Source organism: Strigops habroptila, chromosome 2, assembly GCF_004027225.2.
Source record: "Strigops habroptila isolate Jane chromosome 2, bStrHab1.2.pri, whole genome shotgun sequence".
Classification (NCBI taxonomy): Eukaryota; Metazoa; Chordata; class Aves; order Psittaciformes; family Psittacidae; genus Strigops; species Strigops habroptila.
The window spans coordinates 8,146,904-8,159,200 of record NC_044278.2 but is presented as its reverse complement, the minus strand read 5'-3'; the positions used below and the strand labels follow the sequence as shown (position 1 = coordinate 8,159,200).

General features: G+C 41.5%; 1 protein-coding gene across 1 annotated transcript in view; it reads left to right on the top strand.

The window, feature by feature from the left end:
* Positions 1 to 12,297, top strand: part of LSAMP (limbic system associated membrane protein) — a 981,054-nt gene that overhangs the window by 411,941 nt on the left and 556,816 nt on the right. The window lies entirely within an intron of this gene.

Genomic DNA, 12,297 nt, shown 5'->3' with positions numbered 1-12,297 from the left:
GGCCAGAAGCACAGCACATGAGCTTCTCCAATAGAGCTTGTTCTCACATTTTAACAGAGTTGGCAGGAACTGCTGCATGTTGTTCCTGCACTGGTGTTCTTACTCTTTCATATATAACTCTCTATGTCAAGGCCATTTGGAGAAGCAGAGACAGAAGTAGTCACGTTCCCTTTTTGAATCTGTAGGTCACATAGCATCAATTACTTTTTGACAAGGTCAAGCAAGAATCCAGGGAAGAGTGGAACTCTGTAATTAAATGCCATCCCCCAGGTAGCTGATGTGTACTGAAGGACTAGGGGAAAAATACTGCAACAAACAAGGCTTCTCTTTCTGGTCCTCCAAGCAATAGTTGTACAGTGCCAATGAAGTAGCTTCATCAAGAATCCCCTTGACTTCTCAAAATAGAAGATGAAGTGAAATAGGTTCAAGCCTTTAAATTACTTACATTTGGGGGTGTAAAGCTGACCCTTATGCTTTACATAACATCTCCCTGATCGCAGACAGTGGTTCTTGCTGCCTGTTGAATCACAGGTTCTTTAAATGAATATAATTACTTTAAAACAGCCCAGGATTTCCTGGCCCACTCTGTTCTGATACAGATGTATGCATGCTTCCAAGTGCAGATATCCATTCTTCCTGGTATGCATCTCCCTTCTTTCTTATTCACACACAAATACAGGCACACATCCATGTCCCTTTCTACTTCTGGTTTTTAGCCTAGTGATTGCTCTAAAAACACCAGAGGCTGTTCTTTCACCTTGGTCCATTAGACACTGGGCTTTGATCAGTAGAGACCACAGTAATGCTGGCAGTAATGCTGTGACTGTGAAGCTAAAGATTGCAAAATGTCCACCTGTCCTCTGAGAAGGCCTTCATCCTAAGAGCTCAGCACTAATCAATGTCCTCATCTTTCAGGTTAAATTCAAGTTTATGGTTACAGGGATGAAGGTGCTTCCCTTCTAGAACTATGGGTTTGTTTTACATTCAGTGACTGCTAATACAATGCTAAAAACTTACCCTTCCACAGGAGTGCTGACAGAGGTTTTGGTATGGGGACAGGAATGAGAGGGCTAAAGGATGCCTTTACACCGGTTCTTTGGGTGCTACTGACAACCCCCCTAAATATTTAAAAGGTTTCTCCTCTTACATACAGCTTTAGAATTTTACCTGCTTAAGTAAATCTCTTGGGCTAGAAACCTAAATTAACAACTGCTTTGGCTCCTGGTGGAAGGAGATAAACGGTGATGATTAATCAAGCTCAGGGAAATTTAAACCATGCAATTCTGTGACTCTCAGAGAAGTTGTAGAGTTTGTTTTGAGATCTGGGAAGTGGTTCCAGCCCTCTCTGTACTTATCCAGGCAAAATGTGTTCATTGACGCTAGCCAAAAGCGTAAGCTAAACTGAATTGTCAAGCAGAGCACATTGCCAGGGACATCCAAACAGCCACAACCCCAACTGCCCCCCACCAGCATTGAGAAAGGATATGTGCAGCAGTGACTACTGTGGTGGTTAGAGCCAGGGTTGCCCCCGTCTTCCTCATCTTCTCTGCAGATGTTGCAAGCCTGACCCTACAGGTCTCCCTTCCCTTTCCTAGGACAAGAATGGTAAGGTCTCGGGCATCACCCATTGGATGACAACCTTCAGCTTTTCCTGTGCTGCTGAGAAACTCAAAGCTAATTCTTCTGATCATGGGAATGATCTGGGTTCCTGGGATACCATGTACGCTGTGACAAGGTGTTTGATGTGGACTTCACTAAATCATTAACTCTCCCAAGAAAATGTCACTGGATAGGTATGTAAGTCCTGATGTCACCAAATAAGCATACTCTTGAGCATTTATAGAGTCCTTCTAGCTGAGCTATTACATAGTACATAACTTGAGTTGCATATCTTTGAGTTGTGGAATAAGAAAATCTGTGTGCTTTACTCCTTGTACATGTGGTGACCTCACCATGTCTCCAGCATCATAAACTCTTGTGTAACCTCTGCATCTTCTTTCACATTTCAAGTCTGTCTTAGCCAGAATCCTTCCCTTCTGATTGTTGCTTATTCTTAAGTTGCCAGAGAAGGACAGGACATGGATCAGGGCAAAGAAGGGTGAAGAGCTTTGCTGTTCTAGCCCTCATTCAACATCAGCGTGTAGCATGTGAGAAGAAACCCTAATGCAGAAAAACTATCAGCATTGGTGGGATCATTCCTTTCTACAGGGCTTCAAAGTGTAAATGAAGAGTAATGAGAAATAAGTTGCATCTCTATCTCTTTTGCTGTTAGGTGAGGTAGGGTTGAGAATGGACAGAAGCAGCTGTTCTATTGAAAAGTGGGGGGAAAAAGAGAATTAAAATGGTATTTCTCAAACTTCTTGGGAGGTTGAGTCATGTATTGCTGGTAGCAGGAAGGATTGTACTGCATGTTGAAAGCAGAAATATCACCCTAGTGATACGTCCTTTTGGTGGTACATCAAGGGACCTGCTGTCCCTCCTTGGCACATCTCTGGTCCCTACCAAAGAGGTTTCAAGGAGGAACTCCTCCTTGGCATGTCAGTAAGTCAGACGTGTGAAATAACCACGGTGTCACTTTAGATGCAGGAGGTATTTTTGCATTTTAGATACACAGCCCTGATTAAACCCTTGTTTGCCTTCTTCGAGGGATAAATACCAGAGATGGATGAAAAAACTGTTGCAAGCAGCAGAACTTTTATCCTTTATTCTTTTGTTTTCATTTCCTTTCCTTTGTTAGTGGTGCTGGTCTTAAGGATCTTGCAAGAATTTACATTTCATTCTTTACTCTTTTTAGAAGCACTTAGGAGAGAAGTTATGAAGCTGTGGATGTTCTTTAGTGCCTAACTAGACACAGAGAGAACTCTGCAGGTTTACTGAAAACAGCTCAAATATTGTCAACAGAGCAGAATTAATTCACAGCAACATTGAGCGGTCAGGAAAACTTTCTTTAAAATTTCTTCCATTAGAATTTGGGTTTAGTTTAAATTGATTGTGAAGGATAATTGGGAATTCCCTAATAGGTGTTTTTGAACAGAGCTTTGATTATTGTTCTTGATGAGAGTGACTTTTTATCATGAGAACTTTGAGTAATTTAAACCTTGAGAGGAAATGAAGACTGGCCTAAAGTGGATTTTTAGGATATTACAGCTCTGCTCATTCTCTTCACTTTTCTGTCCTACTCAAGGCCATGTATAAGCTCATGACATTCAAGGTTTGCTTGTAAGTGATTTTCGGAGCAACACCTTTCCACCAGTGAACCATGACAATGACAATGTATGATGGTATTCTGGATGTATGTTCTTCATCTCAGTGCTCCAATGATATTAACCCTGTTGCAGATGGTCTGCATCCTGAATAAGTACTGTATCCCAAACCAGGTTATTTGTGTCCCGGTGCCTTTGGGCTTGGGCAGGAAAGTTGAACATCATCTCCAGAAACATCTCTGGTAAAGTGGGTCGTTAATTCTTTAAAATGTTTTGCTGTCAAGATAGCAACATTAAGGGATGTTTCCTTTCTTTTAGCAACTTCCTGCAACTTACAGAAAAATCTGGGTTTTGGACTTTCAGCTTTAAAATTTTCCTGATGGATATACTCGCCCACTTTGGGCAACAGTATAACGTTGGAAAGACAAATCCTGCCCTTGCATCTGTGAAGTTACTGCTGTAACTGCAACGTTTTAATGCTGAGCATCTCTGTACAGGTGGTGAAGGAGGGAATGTGGGCCTTTTGTTGGAATAGAGGTAGATATCTTCTGAGGTATGAATGCAAAGGAAGACACCCGTTATTGCAGGACAGCAGGGGCTGGGTTTGGTAGTTAATAGCTACTTAAGCTTCTTTATTCCTTTTTTTCCTTAAACAACTTTGGTGATGATGTGCAGATAATGACAGCTGCGGTTCACCCTCTGTACCACTTCTCACACACCAGGGCTAATCAAAAGAAGGAGCAGTGACAACTTTGGTCAGGAGAGACAACAAATTTGATTAAATCTTCTTGAAGGACAGGTCCATGATAGAAAAAGTAGCACGCTTTGCACTCATTTTTTTTCTTCAGGATCTTTTAACGCACTTTAAAAGATTAATTCCAAGCCAGCTCTAATTGGGACATCTACCATTGTCAAGAAGGTTATTTTGGGGATATTAATCATTTCCTTTGCGGTCAGTAGGAGAAAGTGCAGAGCTGAGATCTCTGCTGCGTGCCCAAGGTTTGAGATAACCTATCAACTCTTTTGTCATGATATAAGAAAGCATTTTTAATGCTCTTAATGTTGCTGGGTTTTCCACTTCCATTTGTGCTGATCCTTATACAGCTCTTTCCTATTTGTTTGTCTACCTATTTTTCTGTGTCTGTCTTTGTCTTGGTCTTTATCTCATTCTCCCATGCATCCTTTTTGTTTTTCATCCTCCTCGTGCTTCATCTTTTCTTAATTCAGTCTCTGTTCTTTCTCCCTTGTTTTTCTCTTTGTCAACATGTTTTCCTTTAGCCTTTTTTTCCTGCTTGTGCCTGTCTCTTCCTCTGTGCTCTCTCTTCTCTACTCATCCTTTATATCTTTCCCACTCTTTCTCTTTTTTCCAATTCCATTAGCGAAAGTAGATAATAACTTGTGAATTCAAGTGGAACTTCATTTCTGAAACCGTACACTCGTGCTGGAACCCATTAAGCTCGATAGCGAGAAATGAGAGAAATCATAATTATCAGGCCAGTAAAATACATGAAACATAAAATTTGTCAGGGAAAGTAATTGAAATTATTGGAGCAGTTGGGTCCTGGTGCTATGCAGACCCTCAGTGATAATGGAAAGGTTACGGGCAATGTTTAGCAATGCTGATGAGGCCCAAGGTGACTCAACACCACCACAGTCAGCAACTTTATGCTCTGCTTACATTAATTTGCTAATCCATCTTTGGTAATGGCCAGCCTGAGCAGTGCATCAGGGTTCGTAGCACCCCTGCCAAAGAGCTGGTGTGGCCAATGTTGCAAAACTTTTGCTTTCATTTTCCTGTTACTTCACCTCCCTTTCTTCTGCTCCTTTTCACATCTCTCTTTCTATCCTCTTCCTTATTCTTCCCATGTGTTTCCCACTGGAGTCACCATATGTTGATTATTTAAAGCTTGTGCTAAGGCAGTCCCATCCATTTCTGCAGCATTCCCCTCTGAAAATCTGTACGTACTTGCAAACTACCAGGCGAGTCCAGGAGCTGCTGCTGCTGTTTCCATTCTCTCTTTGTGGGTGGGGAAACTAAATCAAAGGAAACTAAAGTTGTCAGGATCCAAGCTGCACATAATGTATTTATGTCTTTGGTTATGCTCTTCCTCACCACTAGATCAGCCCTCATCCATTTCTTCACTAAAGAGATTGCAAGGGCTGTTGCAGAGCCAGTGCAGCCTTCAGTGCAACTAGCCAGGGGATTTGTGCCGATGCTGATTCAGTGCATGCTAAGTATCCCTTTGGAGTCTGTGTTGTATAATAAAATGTTATTGCATCTGCTCCAGCAAGGCAGCCTGGAAAAATTGGCACAAACATTCATCAGACAAGGTACAAAATCTATTTGCCCACTCTCATAAAGGCAAACACTAATGAACTATTTGTTCTGTGTGGAGAGAATGATTTTGCAGGGCTCCTTGTTTTTAGAAAGGAATGAGAGAAAGGAAACAGTATCTGCTTCTTTTTAGAGCCTGAAACAGTTCCTTCTTGATTTCTTGAAGGGTTAATCTGACCTGAAGACAATGACACAGTGGTCTGCGCTTTCTCCTTAGAATCACTGTCAGGGTGACACGTGTAAACCCCGATCAGAGCAGCCCAATCTCCTCCTTTGTTTCCAAACCTGTCATCACCCTCTTCCCAACTGTCTGCTGCCTGGCGTATCTGTCCAGAGGCTTTTCTACTCCTCTGGAATTTCCACCCAGCCACGTGCAGTTTGCAGATCATTCATGGGCCTGTCTTCAGGGAGCCTGAAATGCTCTCTGCAGGGCATCTGCTTTAGTCCCATCTAGCACAGGTATCCCCATTCCAGCTGCCTGCTGTCAGGCTCCTACCAGACAGGTTGAGGCTGTTCATTCTGTCAAGACCTAAAAGCCTAACAGGGCCCATCAACACAGCATGAGCATAAAAATAATCATCCTGCTGCAATCCACGTGGAAAGAGTGGTAGGTTCTGTTACATTGCCCGTAGCTTCCTTTTTCTCTCTTCAGCCAAACTGTTCTGTGCTTTTCCTCCTATCTGGTTGCTGCCGTGGAAGCAACTGCATTTCAACAGCATTATGCAGTAAGCAGTTTTGTGGACTGCTTGGACAGGAGGACTGCCTTGTCCAACTATTAAAAATATACAAAACCTGATAAAACAAACCCTGAATTTTAAGGAAATGAAATCCTCTCTCCAACAATTTTCCCCCAGATGTGGTGCTGTCATTTTCACAGCAAATACATCTAGTACTCCTAGATTTCAAACCCCAGAAAAAAATGGTGTTTAACGAACTGTCCCAACAACCTCATATAGGAGCAGTAGGAGTAGCATAACTTATTAAGGTTGATGCCTCAGTTACAAGCAGAGCTCCTTATTATAGGGAATATGTTACACCTAGTTTGTCTGAGAGGGCTAATTGTAGATATCTCTTCTATAACCATTAATACTTTTCTCATGGTAGTTACAAAACCACTGGGGAGGACTTTGGAATTGCAAGTTTAGAATAACCCATGGTCATTTTTTTGCATTCCCCCCTGAAACTGTTGTTGGGCAATGGATTAAAAAAGCCCCTGCACAGCCCCACCAGACAAAGTGAGAAACCAACAGCTATAATGCCAGTAGAAAATAGAGAAGTTATATGGCTTTGGAAGAAAATGAGGCATCATTACAAATGGCCTGGGAGTAAGTGCTCTTTCTCCCCCGACACATGGGTAGACAATCCTTACATTTAAGGGATTGAAGATGATATTGTCCTTTCCATCGCTGGGAGCCTGGTTTCTCTAAGTGGTTGGGAGAAGCTGTCAGGAAGCCCGGGGAAAGACGGAAGAGATGAGATCATTTCCTTCCTCGCTGAATTGTTTTTTGCTCCTGGCAAAATCTGGCCTTGCTGTTCTCTGGCTGTGTAACTGCTGCTCCTTCTGCAGCGGCTCAGACCTTGAGGGTGAAAAACAGTTTACCAAGAAAAACATAGTGTTCAGATTCCTATATTTGCATCACCCCCTTAGAGGCAGTTTTCTACCCTAAGAGGTGTCTCGGAAGAATCTCTGATGGTGCTCAGTATAGTACTCTATTTCCTTGGGAAGCAGTGTCTTTCAAGCATCAGGCTTTCTATTGGCATCATGGTGCCAGCCTAAGAATTTATGACAAGCCATGTGAGCATCCTTCTGCCCTTAAAGACCCCAACAGCTGAAATGGATTTGTGAGAACTTCTGCTTTATGTTTTTCTAAAGATGTTCACTAGGAAACAGTTTTCTGCTGTTTTGGTTGCAGAAAAACATCTAGCAACAGTCTGCATTTCTAGCCTTGATGTCAAAATTCAGAGGGAAAATGAGAAAAAATGTTAATACTAGTAATAGTGGTTATTTTTAGGGGATGGTTCATAACTTTTTTTGTATTGACAATAATTTGTCACATGAATGGAGATTCAGAAGGGTTGTTTCAAAATATAAATCCCAGATTATGGTATTTAGGTACTTACTCCGCTGAGATCATTACGGGAATGAAACTGATGTTCTTTCTCAACTTGTGCTGTCAGCGTAGGTTTTGTTGAGGTACTCAGCTAGGGTAGTAGAAGTAGATTAATTTGTTTCACTGTAGCAAGCTATTTTCTTTCCTGTTACAAGACTTGATGCAGTAGCACAACTGAGAACTGTGTAGGTTGAAAATAGTACAAAGTAATGTTTAAATCCAAGGAAAGAGTCATTATTTTTGTGATGAAGAGATTAGGGGGAAAATAGTTCTGAAGCTGCCTTTTTTTTCTTTTTTTCCCAAAGGGAATCAAAAGCAGTTTTGGTGGTAGCAGTTCCCTGGCTTCAAAACTTTATTTTACTTTTTGCACTGTTCAAATCGAAAGCTGCAGAGAAACAAGACCCTCGAGTGGTTTAATCTGCTTATTTTCTTATTAAAAAAAAAAGCAAAACATAGAGTGGGTTTTCATGCGACAATATGAATAGTCCAGATTTTTTTGAATGGACTTCAATTTTTAATGAGACTGATCCTGTGGTCTGGTTATTTATAACTTTCACGGCTTAATTAAATCCAGTGAAAAGGACAGAATAAATGGAAGCCTCTCAACCGCAGCTAGCAAGTGACAATCACAAAATGTAAGTGATGAGATTAGCCTGTAAGGTGGTGCTTTCAGTATGTTCCCTTGTCCCTTTAAATCCAGGAGCTCCATGAAGATGGAAATAAGACACTCCAAGCAGGGCTTCTGCTTCTGGTGCTCTGTTAAAATGTCAATTTCAAGGGAGAAAAAAATGTCTCTAGGTCAGTCTTTTGAGGTCTAGAAGTGTTTCTGCTTGTGTGGGTGCTGCTGGCAAGCTGTTTGTAGACACTAGTGCTTCAAAGTGTCTGAACTATGGGGAATTGCTGGGAGCGAGCAGGAAAATGAATGGCAAGGAGAAAGGCTGCTTAGTGCATGTTAAAACAACTCACAGGCAAAACCAGGCAGAGAAAAGGGCCTTGTTGTGATTCACCTCGGCTTTCTCTATTACGTGTGGAACAAGGGGGTGTGCATTGGAGAAGCAGGTTTTATTTACCTGAAGTGATCCAAGCCAAAAAAGCATCCAGGCTCCATGTATGGTCAACAGGGCCAGGTGGAGGGTGGTTGTAGACTTGCTGTCATCCCTACTCTTTCTGTTTAGTGGGTCCTTAGTGGGGACTTACTGGCATTTTTCCAGACTCCAGCATTGTGTAGTAGTTAAAGCATCAAAGGATTTGTAACACTAGGAGACCTGGATCTTGTGTCAGCTCCTTCAGTGGTCCTCTTTGAATTTGTCAAGCTGTTATCACTTTAAGCTCTCTGTTTGGGCAGTGGGGGATACTGGTTTAACTATAGTGCTTTGGGACTCTCACTTCTAAATTCCTGTTAGAACAAAATAGTGAATGCTAGTGCAAGTAAAATTACAGTATTACTTCTGGCTGTTTCCATGGAAAATGGATATTTTATCCCAAGGTAAAAGAAAGAAACAATGACATTAAGGCATTTGTAGTGAACCCAATTGTTCTCGTATGGCAGAAGAAGACAGCCAGTTAGCATATGGCAAACCAAATCATGTGGATTACTCATTTCTGGAGTATCTGGATCCCTGCACCTCAGTGCTTTCCATGCTTCTGGTGTTGGTAGACGAGGAACTACGGAGGTTTAGGTCTCCAGAGTGGAGAGGTCATGGGGGATTCCTAAATAGAAAATCTAAGAAGAAGGGATTTGCTCAGACATTGCTGTCTGGGTCACACTGGAATAGATCCTCCATCACTCATCTCTGCACACTAGGATGACTGACCATGGGTGAAATGGGAGGTTGCTGATGGTATGAATGCTTTAGAAATTGTCTTGTTTTCTGTAGGCCAATAAGAGTTTGCCTTCAATACTATGTAAGCTTGCACAGTCTTCCTACATAAAAGTACACAAATATATCTGCATTCATGTAGAAACTCTTTGCAGCCCTGGCGCAGCTCTGTCCATGTGTCTTTAGAGCAGCACAGGAAGGACCCAGAAGGTGAATGAGCTACATTAAGAAGTTATCAGCAGGTGGCAGTTCATGGGATTGGGATGAAGTTGTCTTCCTGTGGATTGTTGTCATCTTTCCTCTTTGACGACACAGCAGTATGAAGCATGGCAAAGTCCCTGCTACTCTTTCAGGAGTTATTCCTTGGATTATTGTGCTCCTCATTGCACCACTATACCATGCTATTACATTTAAATCAGTTTAAGCAGTGGTACGAAAAAGCTGTTCCCATACTGATGATCTAGATACATGCTAGAGAAAATACCTGTCTGCTGTAGATTCATGACAGCTTGAAAGTTAATCAGTAGCCAAGTTTTGAGCCTGTTTGAGCTGAGACAAATTCTGGTAGCTTTCAGTGGACCTTCTGTATGCTCCTAAATGTGATTTGGTTGTTATCACTTCATTTCAGAAGTCTGGGAAGGCTTGTGGGGATCTGTCTTTAAGAGAGAGATGACTGGCTGCATGATGGCCTCTCCATGTCTGTCCTTGTTGCCTGTTCCCTTGGAGTTGTGTGAACCACTGGAGGAGGAGAATTGATTTGACAAGTTTGAGATTTCCTCAGTTAGTTGTCATTCAGAGTTACCTGCTAGCTCACACCCAGGAAGACATTTCTGCATTTTGAATCATCTTTAACTAATAGCATGTTTTCCATCAGTGCACTATGTGTCTTATTACACCTGCTAGCCATGACTGGAGTCCTAGCTCAATTCATGACCTTGTTCTCAGCAGGGTAAGTTGCATTTCCCTAATAGGTTTTTTCTTAATGAATTAGAAGAATTCCTATATACTGTTAACGTCACTTTTTTATATGAAGACTCTTGGCAGGAAATCCACTAGCTGCTGACTTTTCCAAAAGTGAATAGACAAATGAAGTTGTCTTATAATGCACACATTTGTGGAATAATGTTTTCGCCATAATTACTTAAATGTGTTAGTTTCCTTGTGCAGTTATGTCAGTTCTGCATGTCTGGAGCATCTACATAATTTATTGTAATTACATGGCTTTGTGTGTGTACAGAAGCTGCGTCGCTGAGCTGAGCAGCTAAGCTTTTAGTGTTAAGGGCTATTAGAGCTTGTGCTTCACAACAAGTGCAGAGGCATATGTTTCCAAAGAAATAAAACTTGAATTCCATCCCTGCAGATGTGTTGGACTTTTGAGAGGCAAAAATAAGCATCAATAAATCAGCAACCATGTTGCGTAATGAAAACACAACATCCTCATTCTTGCCTTTACTCCACCAAAGGTTCCCTTTCACCTTAGGAATTATTTGTGGCTTTGGATAATATGCATCTATGTAGTACCTATGGCACTGTGAGTTTTGTGTTCTGTATACATCTGCTACTTGCTGATATACTGTAATACATCTTCTGTGATTCTATGATGGATTTTTAAGAAGCTCGTATAGGATTTTGTATGGCCCAGCCTTAACGGTATTTATTCCTTGCCCTACAATAGTATGTACTTACCACAAGCAACCTGGAAAGTTCATGTTCTAGGTGCTGTTCAGGTATCAGGTATTATTAAATGTAGGGGTCTGCACTACTGAAACTACACCATTCCTGGTAACAAGATGGTTTTGGTAGATGCTAAAGGTATGTACCTTCTAGTGTGGTAGCATGTGGTACTTCCATTCATTTAGATTTTGTGTGTTGAATGATGTGTTACTGATAGCTCCGTTAAAGAAGGATGCTAATTATGTACTTATGGCTACAGAAGCCAGGACTTACAGGTTTTCAGTTTCAGTTGTAAGCATGTACTTTACCTGAGATCTTGGGAAACCATTGAGTTGTATTATGGATAAGGAAGGTACAACCTTGTAAAGTAAAAAAAATATTCTTCTTTTCCATCTTTCCACTGTCTTATCATTTTAAAGCTTTTTGAGGCAGGCCTTGGTCTCTTTCTTACCGTGATCACATTACAATATCTAGCATAGTGAAGTTCAGCTTCTTCTCAAAACATAAGTGCTACGGACTAGATATTGTCTGTAGAAGTACACAGCTTGCTTGTCAGTAATGAAAATGATCTGTCTGCACACTGTACATTTCTATGGATTCTGGTGAGGAAGAAGTGGAAAATTCCCAATATTGCTTTGGAGAAGCGGAGTATCAGAGTACAAGACCCACGCAAGCCATTGTTGCCTTTCTAATTTCCCACTACTATTTGTTACTTAAATATTTTCCAGTGAAATAATATGACAGTTCTGCCTACCCCCACGTGAGACCTCATACTGACACGTGGGTTGTGAACACCTGCTTGCACCTTATGCTGCACCATACTAAGAACATGAAATTCCATTTGCAACAGAATCAGCTCAAACATGTCAAAAGCATCACTGCCCTGCAGTCTGCTCTGCTTTCCCAGCCTGGGGCTGACCTGGGAATCAAAAGTATCCCATATGCCTCTTGTGTGGGCAGGTAAACTGTTCTTTACACAAGCGCTCTGTGCTGTTGCTATTACAGCTTTAACATTTTATATTAATGTTTAACATTCCTGACTTGTTTTGGGTTCCAAAGTTTCAGCTATTTAATGCAAAACAATCAGGAGGAAGGGGGGCAGAACCCTCTCACCGGTCACTTGCCTTCATCACAAGCGGTGCTCGTTCCACGTT